The sequence below is a fragment of the Anas platyrhynchos genome, chromosome 6 (assembly GCF_047663525.1).
Source record: "Anas platyrhynchos isolate ZD024472 breed Pekin duck chromosome 6, IASCAAS_PekinDuck_T2T, whole genome shotgun sequence".
Taxonomy (NCBI): Eukaryota; Metazoa; Chordata; class Aves; order Anseriformes; family Anatidae; genus Anas; species Anas platyrhynchos.
This window is the reverse complement of record NC_092592.1, coordinates 20,829,569-20,853,286: the sequence shown is the minus strand read 5'-3', so window position 1 is coordinate 20,853,286 and position 23,718 is coordinate 20,829,569. Positions and strand designations below refer to the sequence as shown.

General features: G+C 43.5%; 1 long non-coding RNA gene across 2 annotated transcripts in view; it reads right to left on the bottom strand.

Moving 5' to 3' along the window:
* Positions 1-23,718, bottom strand: part of LOC110353763 (uncharacterized) — a 315,225-nt gene that overhangs the window by 285,917 nt on the left and 5,590 nt on the right. The gene's annotated exons all lie outside the window — the stretch shown is intronic.

Genomic DNA, 23,718 nt, shown 5'->3' with positions numbered 1-23,718 from the left:
CACCAGCAGAGCGCTGCCCTTCCTTCCCATGCTGGCCCCAGCTCCTCGGGCAGCCAGACCGTGCCCTGGAGGCTTTCACACCGACTTCCTAATCAAGGACCCCGGGGCTCCCTTCCCCCACACCCAGTGCTCTCCCCAGTATGCCACCCCGCTCTGCTCCCCAGCCTGTGAACAGCCCCTAAGGTTAGGTTTTATATTTCTTACCCACTGGCCCCTCCACTCCCACCAAGTCAAACTTCAACCAAACAAAAAAGAAAACAGAGGGAGAGAAAGGAAGAAAGAAAGGCCCCAAGAGGCTCCCGGCCGTTCCAATCAGGTCACTGTTTCCATACCAATTAGGACAGATGCAAAGCACATTATTAAAAATAGGTCTGCAGACCCATCTATGTTGATTATTGTCCTCCGTTTCCGTCCCCAGCCAACTCCGTTAATTAATAAAGAAACTGCCAGGGAAGGAGGGGGAGAAAGGGTGGCAGGGATTCCCCTGACTGGAGCCTCCTGTTCAGAGAGTTCAAGAGAGAAATTGGACACTTGAGCCCCTCTGCCATTTTCCATTGTGTGTGTTTTTCCTAATGAACGGTTTAGTGATGCAGGGCTGGAAGTCAGCTTTACCCCACCCCCACTAGCTACCATCCATCATTAAGTGACCCAGTAAGAGGCATTTAGTACTTAACCCTCTCTAGAAGAAGTCAGATTGTTGTGGGGCTGGCTTTTTCCTCTCCAAACATCCCTCCACTCCTCATCGGTTTGTCCTCCTCCGAAGCCACATTGGCATTTTTTGGAGGGCTCCCCTTAAGGGAGCCCTAGAAAAAGGCCGAAGGAGCCACCCCACAGCCAGCCTTTGTGCAGGATTGGAAGCACTCATGTGGTGGGAAACCAGGGCTGAGATCCTGGCTTTGTTGGTGCTAGTGGGGCCGGGGTTTTGCTCTCAACTGCAAACCCATCTGCTTCTGAGAGGGCAAAGAAGCTGATGGAGAGATGGCCCCATAGTCTGTGCGAGGAATACTGCTGATCAATATACATGCTGGTAATTTGCAAGAAGAGAAAGAATACAGTCAGTACAAGTCAAGGAGGGCTGTGAGAAGCCTAAGTGATAGATAATACTTGCAACAGAGAGAGTGCTTGTCTCCTTCTAATTCTGCTAGCCCTGCAGGACTCTTCTCCAGCCAAAACTAATTTATCTTCATAACCCTTCCTCAAAAAGCAGGACAGTGTTATTAGTCCCATTTTGACAGTGGGGAAACTGAGTCAAGGACAAACTAACCTGACCAAATTATTAAATGAGTCAGACAGAGCTAAAATTGGAACTGTACAGTCCAAGGTTTCTCAGCCAGTGCCTCTGCTTTAAAGCGGAAGTTAGGGGGAGGCAGAGAGGTTAAATGAACCATTACCATAATTAAACTTGATGAAAGCAAATCTGGGGTTGGGCCCAAGATGGCAGATCACGTTTACCTTGGATGAATGTATGTCAGTGAGTCTCCTAAAAATGATCTAACTATTAAAATGCCCTCATGAGCTCTGAACCTGTGAGGTACAAGTTCCGGATGTAATTTAGAGTGCCAAAGTCCCCACAAGATCTTGGTCACATCACTTAATGTCTAATGACCTCTAAAGACTCTCCCCATCTCTATAATGAAGTCTGTCAGGCCCATCTGGACTGTACCCTATTTTTGCAGGGACTGTTTCTTACTAACATGCTTTTACAATGCTTACGCAGGATCGGGATCTGCTGATACTTCTGGAATAAGAACAGCCACAAATCGCAGCCATCTCCGTATCTCTGAGGTGACAGGCAGAACACATTCACAAGCACAAGCAGGAAGGAGAATATAAAACATAAGCAAAACACCCACCTGCAGATGCCAGCAAGGCTGTTCATCTGCGGACAGACTGCAATTTCTAACTAAATACTGAGCTACTTTCACACAGGCTGTTCTTTCGTCAGGCTGAATGGTTTTGTTTTCCTTTTCCTGAGTCACTCTTTACTAGAGACATCCCACAGTGCACGTTCTGTTTTTCACGAAGACTCTAACGCACCACATTACAAGAACACATATCTGAAGTCCAGAAAACCCATTCTAGGCTGCAAAAAATACACAAAAGAAAAGAGATTTGGCCTGAAAATAGGTTTGTTTTTCTTCCAGTCTAATAATTTTTATGACATCCCCTGCCCAGTAAATTGAATGGAGGAAACATCAGGAAATTGATTCAACACTTTAGTGCAATTAACATGCTTTCTTACAAGTAGAAATGAGCTTCTCCTATAGTATCAGGCCTACTGTCATGCAGGAAGGAGACCATGAACAGAGAAACCCTGAGTCTGATATTCCTATTTCTGTAAGGATCACTACTCACGTCAGGCGCCAATAATCAACAGCCAGCACGGGTACATTTCAGGTTCATCTGAAAACCCCTGTGCATTGAGAAATAAGGCTCTCCTGGAAACTGAGAGCATCTGAAAGATGTTATAAGGTGGAAAGAGGCCTGGGAACTAAGTGCTGCAGCGAGCTATGTGCTGGAAGTGAAACCCACTTGTGTACAGAGAGGCATTTCTACATACACAGATAACAAATGGTGTCAATCACCCAGCCACAGAAACAAAAGCTAGAGGAGGTCTGTGCGTGGCAAGCAGTCTTTTGATCCTACTGTACTAGGAACATTGTATTCTCCATTAATTTGGTTTCTGCCGAGCACCGAATGCATGCAAGGCCAGGCACTACATCTTCACTAACTACACTGGACATACGCCAGCTTGGCCTGCACACCTGTGACTGAACAAAGGATATCCAGAAATTGGAATCAGAAATAGGACCTGTATTTTTCACAGGTCAAGTCCAAAGAGAAAAAAAAAATGTAACGCACCCAGGGACCACAGCAACATGGACTGTTCTCTGTCCCACCTGAAATACATCACAGGATTTGACAAGTACCTTTTACCTTTGAATCTGGCCACAGGGAGCAAAGAATGTATGTAATTCCCTCCCTGATCGCTCTGTCCTTGGGCTGCTGTACCATGCGGACAGAGTCCCCAGAGCACCCTTTTTCTCCTTCCCACAAACAGAGCCCTTGTCCTGTGAGTGAGACCCAAAGGGTAACATTTCTTTGGTTGTCTGCAAAGTGCAGGACTGGCAGAACCAGGGGAGGAACATTTCTTCCTTGGGAAAACTTTGTCCTTCGTGTCATTTTTTTCTGGAACTGAGGCCCAGAGCAGCCAAAATCCAACCATTAATTAAGTCAACGGGACACCCCACCATCTGGGGAAACGGCGTTGTCCTGCGTAAATGTAAGCATTTATCTTGTGGGGCCAATTTCAGAGGCACTTCACTTCTGAAGGACTTTTAGGCCCCAGTACAATTTACGCAAGGCACGCTCTGCTCTCCAGCTAAGCAAACATTGTTTTGTTTTCTTTAGCCCTTGAGAGCTCTTGCCTCCAGCATCCCCCCAAGGGGAAAGGAGCAGAGCCTCTTGTGTCGGTTGAGTGCTCACATGAGAGGCTGCTAAAGCAAGTGGTCCCTCTTGGCTCATGCACCGAGGAAACGCAAGCCATGATGCAGCACAAGGTTCAGAGTTTATCCTGTATCTGAACCTGTTTGCTGTCTGCTTGTGCCCCCGCGTCTTTACCAGTATGTGAGCAAATCTCCGACCTGGCCAGCACAAACCCTTCAGCAGATGTTTCCTTAACTTCCTGAGAGGCATGTTGGTGGCTCCTTGCTGGAGAGCCCTTCAATCAGGCTGAGAGTGTCCACGTCAATCTAAAGCATGCAGGAGGGCCCTTCACCCCCAGAGAGCCCAGTCATCCTCCAGCTGCTAAGCAGATATTAGTGGCAGAAAAACAGCCCTCCAAACACACTCACTGCTGTGGGATTTGCCAGCAAAAATACCGGCAAGAACAGAGTAGTGCTGAGGGTGGAAGAGACAACCTAACAAAGGGCAAGAGAATGTCAGCGAAGAGCAATGCCACTACCAAGAGGCAAGCCACTGCTGAAGGGACAACAGCTGGCTCGAGCAGAGATCCAGTAGTATCGAGTTTGTGTCTTCTCTGCCAGCAACTTGCAACCCAGCCAGTAAAGAAACGTTGATGAGTAGAAGTAGCAACAGAGAGCTAAATAAATAGATAAATCCAGGCAACACACTATTTGACACTTGTTAAATATATATATAAATATTTATATATATATATATATATATATATATATATTCAACAGAAGCGACTTGGGAAGTTTCACCATGGAAAACCCAACAACTTAGCGGTCACAACCCAGTTCTGAGTCCTATATTCATCGCAAGGGAGAGCAGAGGTAGAGGAGGACACGTTCACAGCTGTGACCTCGCATCATGAGGGGTGTCTCTCTGGGCAAGGCAAGCGTCCAGCTGCCAGACCATGCATCCCACCCCACTTCTCCACACTTCTCAGCCTCCAGCTCATGCAGCTCCCCACTCTGTGCACCGTCTCCTTACACCTGTAATGACACCGGATTTAATTCAGATGTTTGCAGGGAAATGCAGATGCGTTGCCTGAAGACTAAGCAGTGCAAGGTCTAAGCTCTTTTGTGGATTCTGCTTCCAAGGTTTTTTTGTTTCCTCATCTCCGAAATTGCAATAGCAGCAAATAAAGACAAAGAAGTTCAGGTACTGTTATAACACAAGGTAACTCAGTAACCAAACCACCAAGTTTGAGTAAAGGAAAATTAAAATCCCTATAAAAACAGTCAAAAGAAAGATAGTTCTCAGTTCTACAACCATACCACCACCGCTATGGTTTGTTGTCAAATACTAGTTATATCCTCACCAGCACTGCCTCCAAACGCAAAAAAAAAAAAATAAATCACACCATTCCCCACGCTACTGTAGCAAAATATCAATGAGAGCACAAAATAGATGGAAAGCCAGATGTTTTAACAAAGTATTATGGCATTGACTCATGACTTGTTTTAGTACTCCATTCCTCGCAAACCTCTAGAAGCAGCCATGTCCCTAACACAGTCATCTTCCCCAGAACCAGTGCTTTCAGTGCCACCCTATCCCCCCTGCACACGCTCTTCTGTGCGTTGTGAATGTTCACCCCCAATTTCTCAATATAGTTTGAAAACTCCCATCCCATGCACGAACAGAATTGACCTTGTAGTTTTGTCCTGGCTAGGATTTGGCTTCAGAGCCCTGGATTTAAGCACCCCACATAACAGCAGGCAGAACATCACAGGTAGATTGTTTCAGAGCTCATCAGTGCTAACAGACAACCTATTATTTCCCAGTACATCTTGTATCTGCATATTTTCTCTTTACTCTTGCCAAAAACACCTGCACCACCCAAGGAGAATTAGCTCTGGCAAGCATCACCAAGTTTTTTTCTATGTTAAAGGAAATATAGTTTTTCCTCTATAAGCGTTCACACACAGCTCCTAGAGCTCTGCCCGAAGACATGAGGCTCAGCAAAACACTACCCACACAGCAAAGCCCCAGAAGGACTCTTAGGCTTCATCCCACTGCTCCTCACCATCACCTGCCCCTTTGGCCCTAGCAAAACTGGTGACACAACAGCTGGAAAAGCCTCCAAATCTTCACTAATTATCCCCAGAGACTTCAGCATCCTCTAGAAGCATTTGGAGGATCCTCCTAATTACTAGCCAGACAATGGGGAGCGGAGTCAGGTCCCTGGGATCCTCCAGGCTGCTAGCCCCAGCCGTCCATGTGTCCGTCCAGCCTCTGGGGCTGACTGCTCCATATGGAGACCTCCACCCCATCCCCACCCAGCTCCCTTCCTGCCCCCCTCACCAGCACCCCCCCGGCATGTGGATTTTATGAATGAAACTCTGACAGTTATGGGGTTGGCAGAGGCCTATTCAGCAAGCCAGGGAATGTGTGAACATCAGGCTTCATTAGAGACTTCTCCCAGTCAGCTGATAGCTCATTAACTTAAAGTGGCCTCTTGTTTTAAAACCTCAGAGACCAGGAGGTGGGCTGTAGAGAGGGGGGGATGGTTCGTATTGTTCCTCCTGCCTCTCTTCCCCCTTTGCCCCCTGTGAGATTAGGCGCCCTTGGAGGGGAGAGAGAGAGGCTAAAACAACTTTAATTAGTTATTTTCAAAGATTTTCTCCCCCTTTCTTCCTTTTTTTGTGTGTGTGGGGAGCAGGGGGGGTCTCTCAGCTGGGTTTTTCTGCATGGAGGAGCTCACGTCATTATGCTTAAATCCAGCTCCTCCGTTCCTTTGTCTCCTGGCCAACAATAGAAGAGGGCTTGTAAAAAGCTCCTTCCAAAACTCCTGGAGACTGTCTGAAAAGGAAGATGGGGTGAGGACTCCTCTCTTTCCTCCCTCAGGCACAAAAGTGACAGTCTGGTGCTTGTGCCAACAGCTTTCCTGTGTTAGAAGGTAGCACCAGGGTAAGTAGGGCAAAGAGAAGGCTGATTCCTAAACTGCTGCTCTGTCAGATGGAAAGCGGAGTCCAGACTCACACTAGAAAGTGTCTGGCAACCATCCTCCGTGTGGATTTAAGGACAGGTTGGAGCTCTGGTTGCTGAGGTCAGTCATAGGCCTTTATCCCAAGTCCCGATCTTCCTCTGTCCTTAAAAATGCCATAAAACAAAAGCAGCAGTAGGACAAAGCCTCCTTCATGACCCCACTTCAGAAGAACCTGAAATAAACAATTAAATTACTATTATTGCCAGCCACGGGGCTGCCTCAGGAAGCAGGCTGAGAACAGCACACTTATTTCATGTAGGTAGCTGAACTGCAAGCCACGGCAGCCTCCCGCAACTTGAACTAGACGAAGTTGAGCAGAAGCGAGAAAAAAGGTGCCATCCCCTCAGCTGCGGTACAAGGAGCAACAGAAAAAAGTGTTTGCTGGCAGCAAAGCCCAAACAGTCACCTAGAGCAATTGCTACAGTGCCCACCTTTAGCTTCTTTCACTGCTTTTCTTTCAGTACTGTAAAGAAAGACTTCATAAGTTGTCTTCAGGCCCATTCATAAAGGAGACATGCCTCTGAAGAGCGCATCACTTGAAGTTTTAGTGAGTACATGAGTTCATGTTTGAAGCACTGCGGTGCAGAAAAAAATCAGCCATGAATTGTGATCTACCTGGGACATTTATACGCTCTGTAAAACACATTTAACAATACCTCCTTTGCCTGTTTACATCAGGAGTTCCCAAGCATTTGGGCTAGTAGACTGAGCCCTCAAGCTTCAACCTTTCATTCCAGCACAGACACACACAGACGATCAGATGGCAAGTTACAGATTTAGAGGACACCAAGGAGGAGGTGCAGATAGCCTACCACAGCTTCATCAACCAATTTCAAAACCTACAATTTCAGGGCAAAGATTTCTACTGCAGTTTTAAGTACCCAGCATCCAATCTAGTCAGCTTTCTTACCTAAAATTAAAAGCTATCACACGTTCTCAGAAACTAGGCCCACCACTCCCCTGGCACCCACTGCAAAGCCTGCTCCCTTTCAAGTCAATGGCCTTAGCCCATTACCCTTCTGCAGAAAGGGAGGGCAGGATCTCACCCCACTGTTTAAGCACCCACAAGCCAGGCAGAGTGGTGTGGAGCCCTTTGTGCTGAGATCCTGCCAGCTCTCACAGGGCAGAGAAGACCAGCTGGCTCGCTGTCATGCAGCCCCCCAGAGAGCACCCTGACCACGCAGCAGGGCTGGCAAAGCAGCACTGGGTTCTGGAGGCACCGTACCACAGGACCAACTTCCTATTCAGATGGTAAAACACAGGTTCTTGCAGCATTTGTGGCAAGGGTTGTAAGGGTGCTTACTCTTCTTGCCATTGTCTCTCTTCTGTCCTCTTTTACCTGTCCTAATTTGCTCAATTTGTGGGGCTTTTTAAGCTAAAAGTCTCTGATAGCCCATCCTAGAAGCATCTGTATTTCAGAAGTAGCAAACATGATTCTTATGTACTAATCAGAGCAGAATAACATTCTTTATGTCATCAGTTATCTAACGAGTCTGGCATCTTTGAATTAAACAAACTCTGCAAGTATTACTTTTTATTGTGCTTTCATTAAAACAAAGAAGTTCCTTCCCTTACTGACTGCAAGGGTTCTAAAAGAGCTTCATTTGTGTTTGTGGGGATTCTTATTTCTCTGCCCTCTGCATCACAAATTCCTACATTTTGTGACAAGTCGTATCACTTTTGGCTTACCATAAACTGGTATGCATAAATGTTTCCAGGTAAGGCCACTCTCCAGATTTTGTTCCATCATCATCGACTTCAGAGCAACAGAGCTTCAGAAATTTGCTGCAGTTACCACCAGGAACAGCTGTACTCATCAAAATCCTGTCTCTCCACCCCCCCACAGCCCTCGGGAAATCTTACAGATTACTCACAGGACACTTATGAGTAGAATGAAACCAAATTTATAATGAGGGAATAGCAAAGATAATAGTATCAAAGGTAGGCAGAAGAGAGAGCACACAGCCATGCTACCTTTTTTTGTTTTGTCCCTCAGTAATACAGAAGCATACCAGCCCCACAATGCACCAAGCACTACACATACGCAGTTAAGAGATAAGGTGAAAGATGTTTGAATATGGCTGAGTTTCCAGCCTTTGGGTTTAAACCTAGAAGCCTGCACAAAACCCAAAAGCACACCACCACCCAGCCAAGCCAAGAACTGCTCATCAGCCCAGGCAGGGGCTCACTGAGTAGAAAGGGGCACTGCCCGGGGTCAGCCCGAGTCCAACAAGGCAGATGTGTCAGACAATTGTTGTCTTCCTCGCATTCGGGTAACGTGACAACAGACTCTGTCTTCCTCCCGATCAACATGCACATTTGTAATAGAAACAAAAACTGCACCTCCCGACTACCGCCCCACAGATTTAATTGTAAGATAAATAATCCTGTAATAAAGAAAGCAGGACAAAGTAGAAAAAAAAAGTTTTTCAGACCAGTAGATATATTGATGTTATTTCAATCTACAAACTTTATCTACCCTCACGACCTCAACAAACTATGTTTCACTGAAAAGCTGCATTCACCATCATTTGGAACATTTTCTGTGGCAGAATGGAGGCAGGAAAGAACTTGCAGAGCAGTGTGACAGCTCCTATCAGACTAGCACTTAGAAAAGCAGAAGATGGGTCAGAGCATACCAACCAGCGGGCAGCAGAAGTTTTGTGCTTGGCAATAGCATTCAAATAGGAATGCTCAGAAGACGTACAACACTGACATTTTAAAATTCTTTCCCAGTGTGAAGGCTGCATCATGACACGATCCAAATTTAACCTCGATAGGCTCCATGCCGCCACAGTTGGGATGCTCCCAATACCCACAGCAGCTAATGCAGGCTTTGCTGAATTGATTTATTTCTTGGCACCAAACAGAAGTCCAAAGGACCTTTTACTTCTCAGTCTAATGCACAGTTCCTGCCATATGGAGGCATACGTTGTTATACTGCTGCAGTATTCAGAGATTAGCCAAGAGGAGGACCATCCCCCTTGCTGGATGCACATGGAGGAAGAAAGACTTCTTACTCAAAAGTTTGTAATGTGTGGACTGCACAGAAAAAGCCTAGCAGGTGGAAATGAATTGACTTGCCAAGGTCACTGGACAGGACAACAATTTGTCTAGCATAGGGTTTAGTTGCCTGGTGCTTCTGCACTAAGATGCTCCCTGGAACTCAGCAGCCTGATGCACATGAACAATCCACTTCCTTGAAGATCTTTGTCCTAGAAACGGATCTACTGCAGGACGGAGTAGCACAGTCATTCCCTTCATGAACATGGCACAGACTGCAGGGTCAGAGCATGATAACCACTGCAGCACCACAGGCCTGGTATTGTCACCATGCTATACCAGAAAATAAATTCACTTAGGCACTGCTAGTTTCCCTAAGGCACACTCAGCACAAAGACTACAAATCTCCTATCAGCATCTTCCAGGGCACTAGACTTCTCTTCACTATGAGCACTTAAGTCCTTCCACAAGCATTTTTCCATTTCGAATCTCCAGTTACAGGATATGAAGAAATGAAGGCAAACTTAACAGCTGAACCAAACTGAGCCTTCTTCTATGAGCTCTTAACTGCTCTGGCACTGCTAAGGCTTTAACAAGCATTTCATTTCAGTTCCGTTTCGCTGGGGTTCTGAAAGTGCCTTGGTTGGGACCATACGGGGGTTTACAGATACTCTCCCACTCATCTCACCAGGGGTGTGATGGCACTGGGTGTCCCAGCTGCATTTTTATTTTTATGCCAAAAGGTAACAGTCCATCTCCCTTTTTTCTCCTCAGCTCTCATTCAGGAAGGCCCCAAAAGCAAGCACGGTACCTATCAGCACGGACCCTTCTGTATCAGCCAGCGTGATACATTCATCTTTCCTGAAGATGAAAAAGCATGCCGCATCCCAAAACTGGCTGGAGGAAGATGCTCTGTTCACTGGAGCATCTCCTGGCTGGTGGGAAGTGACACACATTCTTTGTACCCAAAACACCCTCATGTATGAGGATGAACTTTTGACTTCAACTGCTGCCAGGGTTGAAGAACTTGAAACTTCTTTGTCTTCTCTCCATGTAAAACAATCCGCTTGTACTGTGATGTCTGTGTGAAGGTGGCAACTAAGGCTCAGCCTCCTGTCACAGCCCATCTCATTCCGGATTTAGCCTGACATCATCAAAGCTCATACTGAACTGCCAGCTTCTCTCCTTGTTTTCATCAATTTGATGCTATTTTTTAAACATATCCATATGTCACAACACTGACGGCATGCCTTTCCTAGCTGTCTCTTCCTCCTCCATTGTCACTATTTCATTTACGTATACAAAGATTCCTAGATCAAATACAGATCACTCAACATCCTGACATTCTCAAGAGCTGACTACAAACTCTGGTTATCACAGAAAACTTCTCCTAAAATGAGTATCAGACAAACGGAGTCTATTTCTCTCCTCAGAAAGTCCTCAGCCAGTGTAACCCTGACACACAGCTCTTGCACGCATTCAGCCACTGGAGGATCCTGAGGCATAAGGAGACAGTGAGTCATTGCTCAGAGCCACAAGCTTCTGCAGGTGTGCTGCACTGGCCAGGAAAGTTGAAGTCGTATCTAAAAGAATGGTACATAGCTGAAAATTATGTTCAATTGTGGTAGAAGGTAACAGTGCAGCATTACAAAACCCAGTATATTAGCAAAATGCAAAGCAATGATACATGTACATGGTCACTCCCCAGAAGTGATTTTGGGGAGCTCACAACATTTCAGAGGGCAAGGCAGCCCAAGAACACAGCTTTGGAAGGACAGAACTGGTGGCGACTGCACAATCAATAAGCAACAGTGTCTGGAGAGAGAAATAGCCTCTTGGATCCTGTCAGCTAATATCAAGGTAGAGTGGAATGCTGTGTATTTTAGCCCACTTCAGACATATTCTCACAACATCTGGTTAATTATGAAATTCTACTAGGCAAGAGGAAAAAAAAAAAAACAAAAAACACGACTAACAAGTCGCTCATCAAAAGCAGCATAAGGGAAAAAAAAAAGGCTGCAATGAGGGGCCACTGAAAGAAAGCATTAGCACTACAACCAGGGGAAGGGTAGGGAGAGAACTCTTGCAAAAACATTGAGTGATCAAGAAGAAAAGGCCATCTACTTGGTGCCTGCTCTGACGGATGCAGTGTTGTCCAGGAAGAAAGCAGAGAAAGAAAAAAAGAAATAAATCAATATGAAGTTCTTTCAGGAATGCAATGAACACAGGGGGTGCCTCTGTTTGGCAGCCCCAGGACACTTGCAGCCCTGGCTCGGATTGTGTGGATATGTTTTTGACTTGTCCCGGTCAGCAGATTAATGGCATTAACGAAGTTTCCATTAGCATCGGAGATTGGGGAGGAGGGTGAAGAGACAGAGGCGTCCAAGCGGAAAGCCACATGACTGCAGAATTGATAAGGCTAAAGATGAAACGGAGCTTCATTGGCAGAAGAGAGGCCAGGAAATGCCACTACAAATTAGCCCCAGGCCTCATTTCTTTTCCCTTCATTATCCAAACCCCTTCAGGAGAAGAATGGAGGAGGTTATGACCCTCTCCCAACACACACATACACAGATATTGAGTGAGTCTCTCTCAATGAACATAGACGTGGGTATATCTGTGTGTGTCTAAGGGTCTGTGTGTGTGGTATGTTTGTGTCTGTGTGCATCTGTATTAATGTATTAGGTAAAAAAAAATAAATCTGTATTTGTATCAATACATATCTACAACAGTGAAATGGCACATGTTCTCCTACCTAGGATCCCTACAGCTAAGCCATGTATTTTTTTTCACATTAGTGAGCTTTCACTGGAAGTAAACGCCATTGAAAGCAAAGGCGTTGCATCATTCAGTAGAAGTTCCAGCACCTGAACATGCTGTACGTGCCCACAGTAACTTATATGTGATTTAGAGTTAGTGGGAATAAGCCAGTTTACTTGCATGGGATTGCGCAGGAGCATTTATCTGCAACTATGCACATACACATCCAGATTTTATGCATACACACTAGCATCTAAGTGACCAAACATGCATGCCCACTAATGCTGGTCTTGGAAGCGTGCAAGCATGAGTGTGTATGTGCATCTAAGTTTCCACATATACATTTTCTGGCATACATATCCTTGTATTTGCTTCTGAAGGTCTATATAGAGGGCATTCCCTGGGGGAACTTACACTCTTCCACGTATATTTTTCCCTTCAGTGTGCATATCCTCCATAGGTGCTTCTGCATTCCACTGATTGTTTTCTTGCCTGTGTCCCAGCTATGTCTCAGCTGAAAGAGGTCCTTATGCACAGAAGTCTGCACACCCCAAACAACCCCTGCTCTGCACATACATGTAGCTTTGTTTGTGCATCTTCAAATACTTGTGCATCTGAATACACGTACCTATATTTATCAACCTGTTTCTGTAAGTTCTATAGCTTCTGCAAGTTTCTGTGAACTATTCTGCATAACACTGAGTTTTGCTGCCTATCCCAGTGTATCATTCTTATGTGGATCAAAAAAATAAAATATATATATTTATATGTATTGCTGTTGACTAGTTATTGTACCTGAAAATTAACGAGTACATGTAAATACAACAGCGAACACTGAGAAGTATTTGTCACAAACACACAGATCCCACTTTACAGGCACAAGAACTAGCTAAGAAGAACGTAGGCTGAGATCTATTTTAAGTAGCTATTCATATCCCACAAATTTAGGGACAGGAAGATGATTTGCTGCAGGGATTAAAAAATAACATTTCTCCAAGCCTAATGATGTGGTTTTTTAGTAAGAAAGGTAGGTTCTCTTCAAAGAGACTGTTAGCCATAGGCTACTAACAGGAGAGACTTCGCCTAGGGGTAAACAAGAAAACAACCTCCTTCTGCGTTTGGAAACAAAAAGAGAGGAAAAAAGCCAGGGAGGGATGTGTAAATGGAGCTTTGTGCAATGGTGCTCTGTTATGTGAGCTGTATGTGACAATAGCCCTGAAACCCTATGCGAGCAAACTCATAAAAGAGGTCACTGTCTCTTTAATTAAAGCTCCCTGGTTTGAGGTTAAAAACAAACCCAGTGTTTTATGACCAGGTGTGCGTGTGAAAGAGATGGGAACCCGATCCCCAGCCCAGTGACACAGCACCAGAGAGGAGATAAGGGAGGAAAGCTTTTTATTAAGGTGTCACTTGACTGCTGCAACAGGGCAGCACCAGCAAGGCGAGTGCTGGAGAGGCGGGATGCACAAGCCCCTGGGACCCAGCCTGCCAACCGCCAGCAGCAGCAGAGAGGGAACAGGAGGAACACCAAGGAGGTACAGGGAAGGTAGCGACTTCCACCAGTGTCCAAGACCTACAGAGGCAATGAGGACAGTGATGGTGTGGCATCTTAGCTGGCGGATAACAGGGAAGCAAGGGCAAGCACAGTTCCCTGCCTGGGCTTGAGAGGGTCAACCCTTAGCGAAGCATGCACCTTGAGATCTATGGAAGTCTGCAGCCAAGAGCTTCCTGTAGTTCATGGAGACAACTGGGACTAAGTCTATGCTAGCATCTAATAAAATGCCAGCCAAGCAGCAGAGAGGTTGCACCCCTTCCCTGAGTCTTCCCTGTCAGTGATGCACACATCGCTCAGGACACTCATGCCCACAGCACCATCACTGACAGCAAATCACACTCAGGAGCTGGGGCCTCCACTTGCAGTATAATGGACTCTTCAGGTCTCACTTGTAAGGAACTGGTCACTGTAACACGGAACTCTGTGGAAGCGCCTATATCCAATGGGTTCATTTGGTTGAGGGCCCCTTCTTCACAGACCTTCCAGCTGTCAGTCCTGTCCCCAAAGCTTGCCAATAGGGAAGTCATTGATAAGCTCTTTTATACTGGCTCTGAAGGCTACAGACATCTGAGTTGAAACAGGAGACAACACAGGACCAAGACCCAGACTGCAGGCCACATTCTCTCCTCTCCTATGTAGCAAACACATCACAAGCCCTATGTACTACCGTCTCTTGGCACTTGAAACCAAGTGTTCTGAATTCCATCTTCAGCATTGCCATGTGCATCCCTAAAGTCAAAGTGACAGAGCAATGAGATCCCTTGGTACTGTAATTACCAAAAGAAAGCTGAAATGTGACAAGGAACAAAAAACTTTCTGATCCTTCTGTCTCATTAGAAAGCTACAGAACAGCAACAACATGTGTTCCTGAAGTGCTGTATTACAGACAAATCAAAGGCAAATTTTCTATTTACAAATGTATGCAATTTGCTCTAAAATTGTTTTAATTTGTATTTTAAGAAAATGTGTATAAAGTCTTATTAGATACAACTGAAATACAGTAGGTCAGCACATCATTTACTGCATTCAGTAAAAATATCAGAGATACAGATCGGAAAAGCAAGATAGAAAACATGGAATAACAAAACCATAATCACAGAGCGGTATTTTACTCACATTTATCAGTCTTCTACCATGGATTTCAAATATTTTTCCAGAGGAGATTAAACACTCTATATCCATGTCATGGGTAAGGAAATGAAGGCACCGAGAAGTGCGATTGCCACAACTAGTGATATCACAAAGAACAGAACCAAAGTCTCAGCCCTGTTCAACAAAAGAATGAAGGCTCACTGGACCAAGCTTCCAGCAGCATTTCTTGCAAATTTTCAGCCTAGAAAGATTATTTTTTTTAAAGCATACATTTCTAGAATTGGTCCTAAATAACTGGTTGAAATTCTACAGTATCATCCAAAGCCAGCCGTCGCTTGAAAACCATGAAAATTGCAGAATAAATTCATTTGTAGTGTAAATCCACTGGAATCAATTTAATTCTGCCAGGAATGGGTCTAAACCAGTTATGGTAATCTATCTGCTAACAGAAAACAAAGAAAACCCTGAACTACAATTCAGTCATTGCAATTCTCTTGTAATGCAAACAACGCTCCCAATACAATGCTCCCACAGTCAACAGCAGGCGTAAAAATAGGATATGCAGCCATAAGTCTCACTTCGCATTTTTAAAGTGGGGCAAATTCATAGCTGGTATAATTTTCTCACCTTCAGTAAAGTTAGACTATGACTAATTTAACCCCTTCCCTTTGACAATTTACTGCCCTTATTGGATAGTTCATATGTAAAGGTAAAGCTGATTAAGAACTTAAAATACAGATCTCTGTTGACTGCACATCTTTTAAAATTATTTATGTTCAGTCTAAAATAATTAATTTTTTGAAAGTCCAAATAATTCAACCTGATATTCTGAATACAAAATATTCAGATCTTTAAGCTGTTCTGCATTGCTTTCTTGAAATTTAGTTTTTATTATTATTATACTAAAATCAAGCATTTCAATACAAAGAAAAAAATGTTCATTCAAAACTAAAAGCATTTCCCCTCATTTTGTTCCATATCCTCACTTCTTTGGTGCTGCAAACAAACAAATCAGTTGATGGAAATATCCTTCTATAACCTTCAATAACCCATTTGGCTTTGCTCAGGCTGAATTCTCTAAGCTTCACTCCCTGCTACCCCGCTTCCCCTGACACCGATGCACAAGTGGAACCCGTGTACTGCTGAGCACCAGTTAACAGGGATAGTCCCTTCCCTTTACTTTACACTTGTGTAAATAGTCGCATGAAGTGTGGGACTTGGGACATATGTTTGTAGTCCCCTGCCGAGCAGAAGCATTACCAGCATCTGCTTTGTAACTAATGCTGGGTCTCCTACAAGGCTTTTGTGGTGAGGGTGTGTTATTTCTTGTTTGGGTTTGTTCTTATTGTTTTGCACATCTCCCAGGTTTGCTTCTTGCCCCTTCTACATTCCCTCCCATGTCTGAAGAAAGTACTGTCAGCACAGTTTTCCGACTTACACAATTCTCTGTGCTTTGCTTGGTTTAGAAAAAGAAAGTGAACCTTGGTGGCACAGTTACGAGCAGGCTGTCAGCTGGACCCTGCTGACCCCAGCACAGCTGTGCCAATTCACACCAACAGATTATCAAACTGCTTGAAAAGCTAGGTACTGGTCTTAAAGTTTTTTCTTCTACCTTAATAAAGTGATTAAAGTAGTACTTTGGACTGCAAAAGGCCTAGCAGCAAAAGATGCGGCTTAACCATTCCTGCTCTGCCACGGTAACTATAGCTACTTAGATTTTTTTTGGTATGTTTTTTAAGCTGAAAATGTAGATTCAGTATAACTCCCTCCCCCCCACCCCCCACCACCGAGAGCAATTATTTTTTACAAACTAATTAAAAAAAAGAAAAAAAAATTTTAAATTTATATGAAATATTCCAGCTTTCACATTCAAAATTATTCCCAAACTTAAAAAAAGGCTTCATTTTCATTTGACAGTTTAAGAACCCCAATATCATTACTGTGTCTTTGTGCCTCAGTTCTTCACCTGCAGAAGTGAAATAATAACACTGCCCTAACCTACCAAAGCCCTAAAAACAGGGAAAATCTCTTGACATATTTAGATATTATAAGCTTGGAGGCACCTAACCGCTACAAAGTTGCCCTCAAAGTTACAGCTCACCCAATCTTTACAATTTAAGGATTTTTAAAACAATGTACAAATTCATTCCTTAAACCTGATACTGTAACAAACTAAAAATAAACTGGATCCCAGAGACTAAAAATTTGAAAGCATCTTGACTAACATAGCCACACAGCCTAAACGTTTTTTGTTCCCTCTAGCATTGGCTTGAAATGGAGAGGTCTTACTTAGGTATTCTTTACTTAAGACTCCAAAAAGGGAATATTTTGGGGATTAGAGATGTCCATACAAGACTGTACAATCCAAATTCAATTCCAAACTCAGCTACAGTTCTCTGACAGTAAACAACCCAGACGCTTTGTTCCTCCATTCCCCTTACTTATCTCAGGTTTTCTATCTGCCCCATTGTCAAGTCTTACGAAGGTCTTATGTGCTTCTCAAATCCAGCACTGTGATTATTTTGGTCTAGATGCTTCCATGGAGTAACAAAAACAATTTTAAAGACATACACACACACAAATTCCTTATCCAGAAAGAGCTATAGAAGTGGTGTAGTCCAGTGGAGGAAAAAATACAGCAAAAGAAGCAGAAACTATGGTAAAGCATAAGATGAAAAATGAGGAAGAGAATAAAGGGCAGGCTGAACACGAGCCTCATATGAGCAAAAAAGCTTAGGCATCATAAAAAATACCCCTCACTAACAGAGCTCTCAGATAACTCTAGTTTGAGAATTACTTACACTGATTCCCCCTCTCTCTACCACAAACTTCGTTTGTGCCTATGCACTGTGGGGTTAAGATGATTCAGATTTTTTTTTTCCTAGTAGTACTTTCATAGAGTTCACTAAACAATTTGTGAAAATGCCAGGACAAAGAAGCAGTGAAATAACCTTCTAAGGAAAGAGGGTGAGATAATGAAAAAGTATTAGAGAAGGCCCTTGCAGATAAAAGGCGATATCCCTCTATGGATTTGTTTTGATTCTATTTTTTCCTAAAAAGTTCCCTTTTTTACTGTTTTTCCCTACAAAGCAATGTAACAGTCCCTCTCAGACTCTTCTTCTGAAAGCCTGACACACCATCTTTCTTCCATAAAACCCTTTACCCTAGAAACAGGATTACAGAAGTTCCCCTCAACACTTTTTCTAACAAAGTAAAACAGAGTTGAAGTAAAAGCAGGTGCAGCAGTAGGAAATGAGAGGCATCTACCTGCTCTGTGCTACAGCTAGTGCACAGCACAGATACCCCAAAACTCTTCAGAGCTAGATACCAGCCTGGAAAAGCCACTGCAGAGCTGACCCTGTACTGCTTCCTTGCAAGGAAAAGGCAGGCTGATCTTTTTATCTCTCTCGTTCTCCACTCCTTGCCTCATCCCTTTTTCCTCTGTTTTTTTAAATTGATTTCACCAACTGTTTGAAACAAAGTGAGGCACCCACAAAGTTAAAGTAAGTGTTGCTCAGGATTTCAAGAGAGGTTTTCGCTCCCAGCATCTACCACTGGCTTTTGACAATACAGAAGAGCAGAGCTCTTACCCACAGTACCACAGCTCCTAACAAGCCATTTCTCTCCATAACCCTGTCCCTACTCTTTTCTTCTTCCTCCATTCCTAGCTCTTTCACTGCTGCTATTCCCCTCCTAGCTTTTGCTCATTCCTCCCCATGTCCTTCCCCTACTTCTGTTTCCCCTCTCCCCCATTTCCATTCCAAAGTTCTCAGTTAAAAGCATTGCCTGAAGCAAGATCACATCTCCAATAAGAGAGGCAACTTCATTACAGTTTAACATAAAAAGATCAGCTGATATTGATCCATAATTTGGACAAGTGCCATGTTATTGACAGGAAGACAAAATAAGTTAGAATGGCCATGTTTCAAAAATTCTGTATGTACACTCAATCACTGGAACAGAAATTGCAGCTGGGTATATAATAACACAGCCGTGTTCTCTATTTCCACTGTAGATCAATGCTAATATGAGGAGGGCCAGAGAAGATGGATGTTGCCGACAGAAAACCTTGAAATTCCAGGTTAGGACTTGGGTGGCTTCATGGATAAAAGATTGTGTGTGCAATGGCAGGGTAATTTACATACGAAAGACCAAGCTCCTTCCTTAATACCCAAGAATGCTCTACTTCAAAGTACTCGCTTCTGCATTTAAATTCAGGTTAGGGAAAACAGAAACTGACCCAACATCCTGTGTTAGATAACTACACAGGCTTTAGTTCACAGACCTAGGGGACCCCAGGTGGGTTAGACAACCGTAGGACAATATACATTCACATATGGATACATGAAAAAACACATACAAGCCCTCCATACATCACTAAACAATCACTCTGCTGGTATGTAGCTTTTCCAGAAGGTAGGTGCTGGCAGGAGAGACAGAATATTTCTTTCTGGTGCTTTTTACTAGAATCATATTGCCAGGCTACTGAAGTGCTGCAGAGTTTCTAGCCCTTGCTACCTGTTTCACTAGTAAGGTTTACGGCCTCCACATAACAAACGTTTAAACTGGTCGGCAGGGAGCAAATACAAAAACTTCAGCACCAAAAAGACAATCCTCTACCATTTCAAGAGCATTTCTTTTTGAGTACTTAATTCTGTTAAAGTGAAATTCCCCCCACAGACGTCTCCTCTAACAAGGCTGGATCCAGTCACAGCACAGATGGGAGGGCTGAGCAGGACCACCGACCAGCAATGCAGTGCTAGTGTCCCTAGAAGTCAGCACCCCAGAACACTCAGCTCTGAGATACATGCCTCTACCCTTCCTTAAAATATTCCTCTAGCTAGTAGCAGCGAAGATCTTATTTTCTCTGTAAGCGTGCTATTTGAAACCAGCATAACTCACTCAGCAATGCATTGCACACTTTTCCTGATGTAGGAATACCAAGTAATTGAAAGAGAAATAATACGCATCAATGAGTAGGATTTTTACTGAGATTTATCCCTTCCTGCTTCCTCCTGATCAGCATGTACTCCTCGTCAAGGCTGAGGACTACAAGCTACACAGTTAACTCAAAACTCTGACGTTGCATTGATAAATCCTTCTATATAAGAGGATATATATACATATATGCACACACGCATACAAAGCACTGGGTGTCTAGGTGGAAACATCAAGAGCTCAGCAGTTCAGAAGGTGAAGGGCCTACTCAGACTTATCTCCCAGTTAATGACAAGAAAGTCTTTGCCTGCTGTCACTACCCCTAATTCGAGAAGCTTCTTCAGTACTTGTAAGCACACATTCATGCTACTAACCTTATGTTGCATGAACAGAGAATATTGTTTTAAAAGATGTATAGTATAGGGCATTCACAGAAAGTATTCACTTTCAAACTGTTCAGTAAAACAAACTCAATTCCCAGAAAAAATGCTGTCCCATCAAAACTTCAATTCACATTTCAGCCTTGATCTGAATCCAAACTCCACAACGAGCTGTTATCTTGACAGCAAGCCAAACCTTTATTCAGATACTCCTGCATTTTGTGAGCCACACAAGTCTCACGCTGAGGTTTGTGACTCATGCCCATTAGCTAAGTCAGATTATAGACAGTTTTGATGTCTGGTTCCCAGCACAATGCTGCAATGTTTAGGACACATAGGGGATTGGTGTAGGAGGAGGTTAGCCACATTTCTACTGATCACATACTTTTACAGACCTGCCTGCAGAAGGACCGTACCAGCAGAAACAGTGTAAGAGCCATAGCTCTTCAGACCATCCTTAAGCTCTCACAAAATTCCACCCAGGGAGCTATAAATGCCCTTTCACCTTGATCTTCCCCCTTCCTTTTGAGCCCATCTGGCTAACAGGTAAAAGTAAGGACACCTGTGCACAAAGCCATAAAAGCTGGGAGATTATTAGTTAACTCTGGAAGTTTAATTCCCATCTGAAGCACCTGCTGCAGGCCCTGACTCCCATGGGGGCTGAATCCCCAGCTGGTGGCTCCTAATTCACCTTCTCCATTTGGTTTGTCAGCCTCACTGGGGGGGGGTATGCAAGGAGCACGGCCTGTCTCCCTCCCGCACAGGGCTTTCTGAGACCTAGTGTCCTGGCCTTCTCCACCAGTACGGTTCTTGCAGCAGGCTTGCAAAGCTCCTACTGTGGCCTTAGAGTGGCATCTAGTGCTCAGCTGCTGCACTGATCTTCAACAGCCCTCAGCTGTCAGCTCTAGCAGTTCTCATACAAATTGCCCACCTGCTGCCCAATAACCAGGGTCGAGGACTGCTTCAGACAACAAGCAAAGTAACTGGGCTATGCAAAGGAAGTGAGTGTGCTTTTATCAGCAACTGCAGGATTAACTGATTCCATGGGGAGTAGTTAGGAGTACAGTAAAATTTTTAAGGGAGTAAATTAATCCTTCTGGTTCACCAGGGTGTGCTCTATGAAGAGGGTATTTCCTACACAGTCCACATTAGAAGATGGCAACTTCTGTGTAACAACATTCATCCTCCACCGTACACCTGTTGTAGTGTTTTTACAAATACATACCTATGGGAACCAGAAAAAAAAAAAAAAAAAAAAAAAAAAAAAGCTAAGTATTTCTTCAATGGTTATATCTGTTCTCAGACACTGCAGCTTTTCTCACTGCTGCTTAGAATGACTTTGTCTCCTAAAACCGTTTTTGCAAACTTGTTTTTCAAGTGCAAATCAAATCTAAGTGCAAATCAAATCTAAAAAGCAGAACCCTCCAAGAGCAGGGCATCGAAAGACGACAAGGAACCAGGTGCACCTTGTGCTCTTTCCCTACATGCTGGGAATATTCTGGCCAAAAATACCAGCCATCAAAACCAAAAGACACAAATTGCCTAGAACTCTTGAGGGAACTCCTGAAGGCAGCATCCTTTTTTTTTTTTTCTCCCTCCCCCCCCCCTTTTTTTTTTTTTTTTACTCAAAGATAATTTTATAGTGTATAATTTAATCAGAATGCTCTGAAGGCAGGTACATTATCCCAGCTGAGCATGTTTTTTCTTTTCATCCTGCCTGAGATGAAGCAGTTGGATGAGTAAAAGAAAAGCTACATAATTATACAGGAAGTCTGAAGCTTTTGAATTCACTTTTCAGTAGCAGACCTCAAAACGTTTTAACAAAATGTAAAGTGTTGCTAGCCTCACCTTGTCCATCTATAAAATGAAGATAATGCTTGAGGACAGAGAGAGGTGAGAATCAGAACCTAAGAGTCCTAACCTCTTTCCAGTACATAAATAGATTTTTTTTCCCATGACAGCTGAACAAAAGAAGTTAGAGAAAGATGGAGTGCTTAAATCATATTCTGATCCTCTCCATATTTTAGTTCTGCCAACAGCAAAGATCAGGCATTTATTATGCAAATTCAGAGACACATTCAAATGCAGCTAGATAAGTATTAAAATTTTCCAGTTCTTAAAATTCCTTTAAATTAGGGAAAGCTTTCATATTTGGGTTCTGGCTGAGTTAGCTGCTAAAAAAAAAAAAACAAAAAAAAAAAAACACAAAAATTACTTTCACATATAAAAGCAGCAGCAGAACAGGTCCTGTCAATATTTTATATAAAATACACATGGCAAACCAATGAGCTTTCAATAAATGATATTTAAACCAGTTTGTCCCTGGCCCGGCAAAGTGTCCACTACCTTGGCACGTGGCTGAGAAGCAACATCCTAGAGACAGAAAGTCCTTCGTGGCAGTAGGGCCTGCATTCACAGATAAAATGCAAGGAGTCACAGCAGTCTTGATGCTGCAAAGTCATTTGCTTATGAACAACATAACAGTAACAGTGTTGTCCCAGACAGCAATACTACCAAGAAAGCCCTGTATTACACTTGCTAAAAAGAAAACCTGCACAGTGAGAGTCATATGCAATGACTAAGAATCAGCCCATTACTGAACTCTGACTAGCTACACCTACGAGAAACTCAAAAAAGCTGCCTGACGTAGAGTACATACCACTTACAGCATCGGCACACAGGTCACCACTTCCAAATATTTAGCAGTCTAAAAGCTCCTCCAAACTGTGGGATCATCTGACACTTTTACCTGGGCATTTCTTGTTTGACTTTTGATTTAACCACCACCAACTTTAGAACTACTTTTTTCACTGGTTTAAGTACATCAGTATCCAATATAACAGCACCAAGGGCCTTCTGCAGAACAAAAGCCTCCATCTCTTCAGGGCTTTTCAGTATCATCTTCTTACTGCTCCTTTAAAGCTGACCAAATCAATGGAGCAGCAAAAGGCACACACCCCAGTCCCTTTATAGACCAGCTTTGCTGAATGTGTTACAACCAGAGACTGAAAAAAGACTTTGTCCCCCATTTGCTTTGTTTTTTCACATCCTCAGAAATGCTCCTAAGGAACAAACTTGTTAACACAGGATGAGTCAGGGAACCTAAATTCCTAATTCTTCTTCCCAGATCTGTCACAGACACACACTGAAATTTTTGGAAATACATGTCATCTTTCTGTGTTCCAGCCTACTGTATATAAAATAAGACACAAATGTAAAGCACAATGAGGTCCCTGACAGAAAGATGACAGACAAATTATTCATTTACTTATTATTCACTTACTTTTCTATTTATTTTTAGATAAATCACCCAATTCTCTATCATAAAAGTTTTTGTACCTGTGAATGAAATAGATTACTTTGTCACAAACTCAGAATCGTCTGTTATTTGACTACAAGACCACTGTAATTGTGATAAATGAAGGAAATTTTCGCATAGAACTTCCTATTACCAAGAAAGTAAAGACAAAAAGTCTTGATTAAATCTGATTGTAGCCTTGAGATGCAGGTCAATTCACCCGTGAGACTCTGAA